The 10,386-nt window shown below is 37.1% G+C and overlaps 1 pseudogene across 1 annotated transcript; it reads left to right on the forward strand.

Annotated features, from left to right (window-relative positions):
- Positions 1-185: 185 nt before the first annotated feature.
- Positions 186-3,942, forward strand: LOC148730082 (uncharacterized; annotated as a pseudogene). Its single transcript, XR_016001579.1, has 5 exons — positions 186-484; positions 961-1,031; positions 1,538-1,644; positions 2,321-2,429; positions 2,963-3,942. The product of XR_016001579.1 is annotated as an uncharacterized LOC148730082 (transcript).
- The last annotated feature ends 6,444 nt before the right edge of the window (positions 3,943-10,386 follow it).

Genomic DNA, 10,386 nt, shown 5'->3' on the forward strand with positions numbered 1-10,386 from the left:
AACGAGGCAATATGTCAACAGGAGGTCGTTGTTTGGTTTTAGAAATATTAATTCGCGCGCTTTTTTGAACCTCAATATTCCGTTTGACTACTTTGTTAACCAAGCATCACAAAGCATCCGAGAGAAGCACTTGTAGTGTGGTTATTTTACCGTTAATTCGTAGTTAAAGCAAGTAAGAAAAGAATATGGCGGAAAGACGATTGCACGATCAAAACCATGATGTGGTTCCAGCGGCGAAAAAAGGAATAAAGTGTCCGACGATTGCATTGTGCTGCTGGAGGAGTTGATCCGGAGCAATCACGCTCTGGCGAGCGAAAATGTAAAGCTTCGGCAGCAGCAAGAGCGCAGCAACAAGGAAAACTCTGAAGCGCTTCAGCGGATCGAGGGCCGTCTTCAAACTGTTGATAATAATGCAGCCAACGTCCGTCGGCGCCAAAAGAGAAGACAAAGGCGAACGACGGTAGTAGTTCCACCGGCTTGTCGAGTGAGTAAAAAAACATAACTGATAAGCATGAATAATGTGATATGTGTTCATAATTTGCTTGAATCAGTTCTGTTTCGTGGAAGATTTTCTTTTATGTTGAGTAGATGTTTGGCGCGCGAATTATATGCATAATTAACTTAATTATTTCGGCGGTAATCATTTGACATGATTAGATGTGGTTACATTTACTTGATAATCCTTTACCATAAACAGGTCTACCAGAAAAGTTTTTTTCCTCCCTTTTGTTTCAACGAGAATTATCTAGTATGAAAATTCATTTAATCATTTTTTCTCATGGACCCTTTTGACCTTGCCTGTTTTATTCACATAGATGGGTAAGGTTAATTTTTAATTGTGCTTGTGTCGATTGCTCTACATCATCTAGCCTTCAAACAACCAGGGTTTTTAAAAAGCGTGAGAGTAGAAATAGGACATACTTGACAAACCGATTGTTGAATTTTTTTTCATTCTTTTAGAGAACTGTGAGGAGAATGTACAAACTCCTTTTGAAAAAAGATGACTTTAGTGGTTTCTATCTTGACGAAGAGTGAGTAATATGTTTTTAGATTCAGAGATATTTTACTTTATCTTGATTGAGCGAGGAAATCCGAGTCTAAGCTGCTGCTTGAAATATTGAGATGTTATGTGAACACCTTATGGTGGTTACAGTCGAACCTCGATTATCCGGACTTTCGATTATCCGGACTTTTTCTCTGGTCCCGTTTTTTTCATGATTATTAATGAGCTTTGATCTTCCAAACTTTATGGGGTAAAAAAATTCAGAGATTATGTCTAAATTCAGGAAAAGTGCGTTTAAAACATTGCCTCCTCCGCTTTCAAAAGATCGAGCACTCGGAGAGTCATCGAAGCAGATTTTTGTCTTCATTTCTTTTGTTTACATTATTGTCTAATTAATATTCATATTTTCGATTATCCTGACTGATTACTAAGTCGCAACAGGTCCGGATAATAGAGGTTTGACTGTACTTTTGTCTTAGTGTTAATGTTGTTACTACAGAATACCAGGCTTACTTGTATTTGTTTTTGTCTTAGAATAAATTCTGACAGCAACAAGATCCTTTTTGAGCGGACAATAGAGCAGGCAATACATCAACAAGGAGGACCTGAAAAGTGTCCTTGGACAAAAGAAGTCATAGAAGGTAGCTACCAATAATCATAGCACATGCATTTCACTTTTACTGGGGTGTCATTACATTTTGTGGGTGAGCATAAGGATTTTGCACTCAAGCATATTGATGCATATCTCCTTTATAACAACTTGAGTTTTATTGAAGGCCTTGGCTTGAAAACATCCAGGCAAAATTTTGCTCAAAGTTGGTCGATTTGTCTATTGTCCAGCCCTTAATGATACCCCTGCTTTTAGTCTCTACCATCAATTCGTGTCTTTTACCACTTTCCCCTCAACATAAATGTCATCATAAAACTAGCATTCAAAAACACAGTTAGATACCCTGAAACCTCTAATGAGCACCTTCATTACATGGTCAAATTTAGGACTGGGGGGGGGGGGTGCATTTTATAGTTTTTCCTAACTTACATATTAACTTTCCCAAATGTTACAGAAATTTAAATATGTTGCAAACTGAAATTTTCAGGTTTATTTCTTGTCTCTAGATCTGAGACACTTCAGTGTGGATCCTCAAAAAAGCATACTTTACACCTTAGCAATGAATCACTAAGGACATACTAACTTGGCAGATATTCTAAGGTGGCCTGCCATAAATTATTATAAATTTGAACATTGTCATTAATTTATGTGGGAATCTTTTTACAATCAGCTTCTCATGGCATTTTCATAATCATTTCTTTAAACAGCTGCTTTACAAATATATTTCAAATATGTGTGAAAACACAGAAACTGAAGAGTGGTAACCACTATGAGGCTCATAAACAAAAAACCTGGAAGAGTGGTCTCCAAAGAGAGGTATTTATTGGCTAGGATACTATTTTGAACATTTTACTTTTCATATACCGTGCTGTTCACAAATGATGGGGTCCGACAGATGTTCAATGTTACCAGACTGAGTACACCCTCAAGTACACTTGATCAATGGGAGGGAAGCTATTTCCCATTGAATGTCTTTATTTTGGCACTTCAAAATTGGATGGCTTTGAATATAGACACATCTAAGGGACTATGTTCTTATTAGAGAAATTGTTAAATAAGTGAGGTATTCTGGTCTGTATCTAGAGCCTCCCAAGAAAATCTTTGTAAAATAAATTTGAAAAATATTAAAATGTGATGTGAGATAAATGATAGTTTGTATGCACCATTTGATGGAAAAAAAAAAAAAAGGACAAAGAGACCCTATATTATAACATGCTTAAGAATTCCATTCTTACAATGGGTACACACATATATATATATCAAGAGAAATTAGTGATTTGGATCATATTTTTCATTTGAAGTCCTATAACACCCTTCTCATGCCTGTTTAATTTTTTTATTTTTTTTAGAAGTTAATGAGACAAACTACAGCCCTGGAGCTGGTCAACTGGGCCAACCAGCATGAAAAGGGGAGAGCAGCAGAGGTTCTTGTCATGGAGGCAATGAGCAGTGAGGAAAGCTGCTACGAGGATGACAATGGAAATACCTCAAAAGTAACAAAATACTCTGTGCATCACCTTCAGTGGGAAAGTAGGAGAATGAAAAAAATTGAAAAGAAACTTGACAAGGCTTATAAGAAAAAGCTCACTTCAAGAGCTAAAGAGAGAATCCGTCCAGGGTTTATGGGCAACCTTTTCTGAGATGCCCACCTACTGAAAATTTTCCAGAGTGGGCAATAATACAGTGAGAAAATTGTTTTACTAATCAATGAAATCGAAAATGTACAAAATATCAAGCCAAGTCTAGAATGAGGTTATTTTGCATGCCTGCATGAGGCTTCTTTTTCATTGAATAATTATGGTCTCATCTAAAGTAAGTGATCGTGAATTCTTCAATGTTAATAAATTTCCTCCACATGAGATACTTTTTTATATATAGATGTACACATCATTTTTGTATATCAAAGTTTCAGCTGCATTTTAGAGTAAGAGAACTGTTTTCTATTACTTGTTTACTAAAAGAAATTAAGGTATATGATCATATTTAATAAGTATTACAGTTGTAATAATGTAGCAAATAACTGAGAGTTATTGCAAATTTAAGTCGATTAAGAAAATTTTTCTGAATTTTAGATTGATAGGTTGAACTTATATTTTTTATTGTTAGACAAGTATCATTTCAAATCACATTTCTTAGTAGCTGGATTTGAGAGTACAATTTGTGAATCAATATCTTTTTGTGTAGTTTGTTACTACAGCTAGTTATATAATTTGTGTATTTGTCATACTTTTATAGTGGTAAATATTCTATTACCTGCTTGACGAAGATTATATTATACATTGACAAAAGTGAAACAATTTTAATAAAGTATGTCAATCAGTAATTCAAACATTTGGACATCTCTTTTTTTAATTATTTATGGGGCTCGACTGGGATATCCTCAGCTTCATTGTAGGTTTATGTTATCTCAGGGGAACAAATGAGTTTTGAACGAAACTATTTCATCACTGCAATTTCAAACACTTTGTTATTACTTGAATGTGTGATGCTTCTTTTTCTATCAATTGTAAGGTTGCCCAAAATATCATAAGTTATTGGGATATAAATGAGGGTGTGATTAAGCAAATCAAAAGTCAGTTGAAAGTGAAACCTGCAGCCTTTAGAGGCGCTTAAAGGTCACTTAATGATGAATGTTAACAAAACTTGAAATTTAAGAGAATCAGAAAGTACAACTAAAGATGAATTACAACAAAACCTGTAACTTTAAGCAGTACTTAAAGGGAAACAAAAGATTGAAGAAACCTTTAAGATGCATTTACAAGTGGAAGTTTTGGTTGACTAAAGTTGACTTTACAAGAATTAAGAGGATTCCTAAATTCAATTAAATGGTCATTTAGGTTTGCTTTCATGTGATCTTAAAGTGTTCATGAAATGGTTATTTAGGTTTGCTTTCATGTGACCTTAAAGTGTTAACTAAATGGTTCATAAGGACACTTTAATTGACTTCGGAAAGTTCAATTAAAGATACATTTCAGAACTTTCGTATGTCACCTAAAGATGACTTAAATACTTCTAATGTTAACCTTTAAGTTACCTTTAAGGAAACTTAATTTAGTTATTTCATCCTGTGATATCTTTAGACGCTTTGTAGTCTAATAGCACTCAACAGGCGGCAATTACTGTTATATAGGCTGCCTAAGGTTGGCTTTTCCAGCTAAAATAACACATACGCAAAAAGGCTGGATTTACTGATTTTTTTTTTCTCAGCAAACTACCCTTCCTCAAAGGGAAAGGAAACTTCACATACTGACCAGTGGCTGAGCAAAAAAACAAAACAAAACAAATTTAGTGTCTCAAACAAATCCATAATACTCACAACCACTAAATGAATTATTCCCAGCTCTCCCTCCCCCACTGCTCCCCATTTTGAGGGCATGTTGCGTGATAAAACGATAAATGTGAGGAAAATTACGAGTGGACAGAAAGGGCAGATTTTGGACAAAAACTTGCACAGATCGCCCGATTTTCATTTATTTTTAATACCCGCACCCAAGTTATTCAATTTCCCACCTAATTTTCTAAGGTTACAGCCATTAAATAAAATCTGTCATTTGGTACAGTTGACGTTATGCCACAAAAATAGACATTTAAAGTGCACCTACACCCAAAAAATTTTTTTCGCTTAACGAAGTAAGCTTATTTTTTTGAGTATTTCTGCGCAAAAATTTTTTTATTTGCTCAAATCTTCAATTTTCTATGCCCAGTCAAAATACGGAAAATCGGCCGCCATCTTGCCCCACGACCGAGTTTAAAGAGGAATGGCTCTAGTGGGTAATGTGACGTCAAATCGAGAACACGAAAGTCTGCATTTCACACATTTTCACTTGTTTGGGAAGGTTGTAGTCGATAATTGTCCGAAAATATGCCGACTAAGTGTGTTGTAGAAGGATGTAGCAACGTGCGAAATTTGCAAGAGGGTATCGCGCTTCATACATTCTTCATACAACACACCTAGTCGGCATATTTCGGACAAAATCGAGGACAATCTTCCCAAACAAGTGAAAATGTGTGAGATGCAGACTTTCGTGTTCTCGATTTGACGTCACATTACCCGCTAGAGCCATTCTTCTTTAAACTCGGTCGTGGGGTAAGATGGCGGCCGATTTTCCGTATTTTGACTGGGCATAGAAAATTAAAGATTTGAGCAAATTAAAAAATTTTTGCACAGAAATACTCCAAAAAATAAGCTTATTTCGTTAAGCGAAAAAAAAATTTTGGGTTTAGGTGCACTTTAAATAGCTGAAATTACGAGATGATAATGCACCGCGCCCTTAACAAAAGAGTATTTTCACTTTCGTGCTCCGGTAAGTGACAGGCTGGAGAATTTCCTTTATCTGATCTGCCACGCTTTGAGTTCGATTTCAAAAGTCCGTGAAAATCTTGAAACGGTGAGTTAAAAATTATTCTTATTGTAATTCCAAGGTATCTTGTGAAACGATTGATCAAAGCAGAGCAGTGTTTCAACCACTATTTAAGCTATTTTGCCGCATCAGTTTATTTTTGAGTAGATGGATATTTAGATTTGTCCTTTCAAGCGCTATTGTCTGTAGTTTAACGGACTCAGACCAAATCTATGTTGCTTGATTCAATTATGAAATATCCTGTAAAGTCTGTGTCGATAGCTACCCGAAAGTCTATCATTAGCCTGACCCAAAAATATTGCCGCTATCTTCCAGACGCAAATTATGGGTTGCATATACCGATTAACGTTTTGGCTTCATAACAAGTACATTGAAAGGCCAACAGTATTACTCGCTAGTACACCTTAACTAAACGCAGATTGCTGAATGAGTGACTGATGTTTATGACAGACGCATTTTGTTCGGTATTTCGGCGATTGTGAGTCCTGTTGTGACATGATCTGTTCATTCACTTTTAATGCTGAGCGTCGAACTCTGCTGACGTTAATTGAGAATTTGACTCCAATGAATAACATTGAAACATTACGCAAGACAGGCAGTGGCAGAATGACAAGAACCCTCACCCCCTCTCTCTCTTACTGTGGCGAGATCTTTGAAGCAGAAATCATTTAATCGAATTGGCAATTAATTAAACAAGAAATAAAGGAACCCGCGAAGGTAATTACCTACAATCCGTTACTCCCTTGAAATATTGTTTACACTTCATAATACTGTAGAAAAAGGAAATCGTGACCCGAAATATAAACCCGGTGTCATTTTTTTCTAGGAATTTCTTGTCTAGTCCTCGACCTCGATGGTTTTTTTTTTTTTTTTATGCATCGTATGTGCTGATCATCTGGTTGGATTTTGTAGTTTAGTTTCCTTTTGGTAAAAAGCTAAAGTTAGTCAATTTGCTTATCAACCAGACGAAAGGTCTGATTAGTTCTAAATATTGAGGTCAGCACACACGAAGGGACTCGACTGGTCCTTACAACTAGTCCAATCTGTCATTTGTCACAACTGACGTTACGCTACGTACAAAATTCGAAATTGTTAAAATCACGAGATCAGTATGAACCGCACCCTTAAACAAATGATGGTATAAAAATTTTCTTCATCTGATCTGTTAAATGAAACTGTTCCTGCGTCGAATTCAACCGTTCCTGAGAGTCTTGAATTGAAATAGTGAGTCAAAGTCATTCCTATCTTCTTTTCTTATACTCCAATGTCTAATGAAACGAATGATCAAAGCAGGGAAGTGTTTGCTGAATGAGTATACTAATTAATGCAGTCAGCGCTTTCGCTTTTGAGTTGATAGATACGTCGATTTCTCGTTCTAAACTGAGTCTGTTGTTTCACTCAGTTCATAAAATATCTGGTCAGTTGTCTGTGTTTATAGCTTTCTGAAAGTCTATTATTATCTCGGCCAAGAGCTACCGCTATCTTACGGTTGGAAAAAAATGTGTTACATGTCAACAAACTTCGGAGCTTTATAAAATGCCCGCTGAAAGGCCAACAAAATACGCGTGTTTTCAGATTGCTATAAACTTGATCGATGAACGTGACAGAGGTATTTTGCACGGTATTTCGATTGCCAGTTCTGTTGAGACGTTATCTGTTCATTCACTATAAATACTCATGAACTTCTGGTAAACAACAGCGCCTCGATTTGGCTAGAATCCCTAATCACCATTAGCGAGCTATGAATATGACGGATCAGTCAACTCCTAACAGCTTAGTATAAGTCCTAGTCTAGTCGACGATTCCCCTACATTACTGCCGGCCATTAACGATCCATGACTTATTTCTTGCTTTCCAGCTTTGGTTTCAAAAATTATTGTAGACACGAATGATCTTGGCGGCGTTGCCTAGGCCTCTTATGCCGATAGCAACAAAAACGAATGGCACATTGAGAGAATCGATAATAGTTCACACGTGAAAACATCAATTAATAAGAGCCGCTTTTAAGAGTTTTTCCGATAGGAAAAGTGCTTTAAATTTAAAATCTGGAAGTCCAAGAACGGTAGCATTAACGTTTTGTAAAGATTTCCTCAAATCACAAACATTCTAGAACAGGAAATTCAATTGACCTCAGTTGGGAATTTGATTCCAATAAATAAGATTTAATATTACGCAGATATTAATATTAATATTAATATCACGCAGACAGTGACAGAATGACAAGAACCCTCGTACCCTCCCTCTCTAATTGTGGCGGGATCTTTCAAGCAAAAATCATTAACTAAATCGAATTAGCAATTCAACAAGAAATACAGGACCCACGAAGGTAATTACCAAACGAGCGTTGCTCGCTTGAAATTTTGTTTACCCTATATACCGCCTCCCAGTTAGCTCAATGGATAGAGCGCTGGACTGTTGTGCGGGAGGTCGAGGGTTCGAGCCCCGGCCGGACCAACACTCAAGGTCTTAAAATAATTGAGAAGAATATGCTACCTTACCATAACATCAAGAAATGGTTAGATATTCTAGTCTTCTCGGATAGGTCCGAATAAATGGCGGTACCGTCTCCTGCAGGGTTAGGGGTAGGAGACTTTAATTTCCCACGAGATCACTGTGTGATGGATGTCCTCCCCTGGGGTGGGAGGGGTAGGTTTCACAGGGCCCCATTTAAACTAGCTATCTGATAAACTGGGCCACCCTGTATAAATATTCGCAAATACAAATAAATACAAAATACTTCATAAAACTGTGGAATTAGGAAATCTTGAACCGAAATATCAACCCGGTGTCATTTCTTTCTAGGGATTTCTTGTCTAGTGTTCAGCCTCGATGGTTTTTTTACTTCACTACTTCATTCATCGTATGTGCTGATCATCTGGTTAGATTTTGTGATTTTCTTTTTGGTAGAAGGCTTAAGGTTAGTCAATTGTTTCGTTGTTTATCAACTAGAGTAGAGGGTGTTTTCATTAGTCCTGCGCTGATGTTTGCACACACGAAGGGACTCGACCTGTCCTTGCAACTAGTCCTATCTGTCATTTGTTACAATTGACATTACGCCACAAAAGTACACATCGCTTGATAAATCACGAAATAATAGTGTACTGCTGCCTTAAAAAAAATCGTGGAATGGTAAGTGATGGTTTAAACCCACTAGCCATTTTTTCCGTGCTTTAAAAGATTGAAATCTCTATAAGGGACTTGTGACAAAAAAAACACTCTGCCCTCAAGTTCAGGGACACGAATAACGCGTAAGACAAGTTCAGCGTTTGAGTGGAAGTTTTAGGGATTGTCTGAAGGAATTCGTGTGTTAATAGTCGGTACCGAGGAGCAATATTTAGCCTTAACAGCCGACTGCGCCTCGCCTTGAAAATGAAAGCGTAACGCGGAAGAACCATATGGCCAGCTCATCCACGAATTTATGGTTTAATGATTCCTTGGTTAATTAATTTTTCTGACTTTTATTTGCTGCGTTCTCAATGTCTTTCCTCCATAGGAAAATATCCAAAGAACGTTATCGCCTTGTTCAAAATTCTGTGTGTGTTCAAGATTTTCTCGATCGCCATGAATACCTGAGTAGCTCTACATAGGGTACCAGAGATTTTGACTAATGTTCTTTCTAGGTAGAGGGTAGAGGGTCCCCTATATCCCTCTGTAATACTAAGTCACGCAAAGGCATTTGGTCTTTTCACGCGTCACGAATAATATCCCAAACTCTTTCACGGTCACGCAAAATTCAAGACAATCACGTTAAATGAATATGTTATTTTTCCAATCGTGACCAGTCTCGTGCGACAAAAAATGGTCTAATGTCTCATCTTAGTTGTTCAAGAACCATTAGGGACCGGTCATTATTTACTGGGGGGGGGGGAGGGCCACTAAACTGAGAAAAATTTTGGCCAAGAAGTTGTGGCCCTCCCCCATAAAGGATTTAAATAAATTGACCCTCCAAAAGCTTAAATAAAAAAAAAACTTGTGACCCTTCCGAACGGCGAAAACAGTAAAACAGTGGTTTAGAACTAACTTTCAGCTTTTCCCATAGTCAGATATCAACCTTCTTTAGAACAGAAGCAGTAATAAAGATCTCGTCCTTTCTATGTACTGCATGTTCTACCAAATCTGATAGTACACAGAATGTCACTTATTTGCACTTCTTCGCTGTTATCGTCATTGTTGCCTTCATTGACTTCATCGCTAACGCCGCCACTGCTGTCGTCGTCGTCATCTCTGTCGTCACTGTCGTCGTTGTCCTCGCTGTCATCTTCATTATTTTCACTTTGTTGTGCATTCTCTGTTGTTTCATCTTCATCACTTTCGCCGCCGATTTCCTCAAGTACTACATCATCTTCATATTCTTGATCTGATTCTTCATCCTCGACATCATCTTCATTGTTCAAAAGAAAAAAAAGCTTGTT

Source organism: Stylophora pistillata, chromosome 5 (genome assembly GCF_964205215.1).
Source record: "Stylophora pistillata chromosome 5, jaStyPist1.2, whole genome shotgun sequence".
Classification (NCBI taxonomy): domain Eukaryota; kingdom Metazoa; phylum Cnidaria; class Anthozoa; order Scleractinia; family Pocilloporidae; genus Stylophora; species Stylophora pistillata.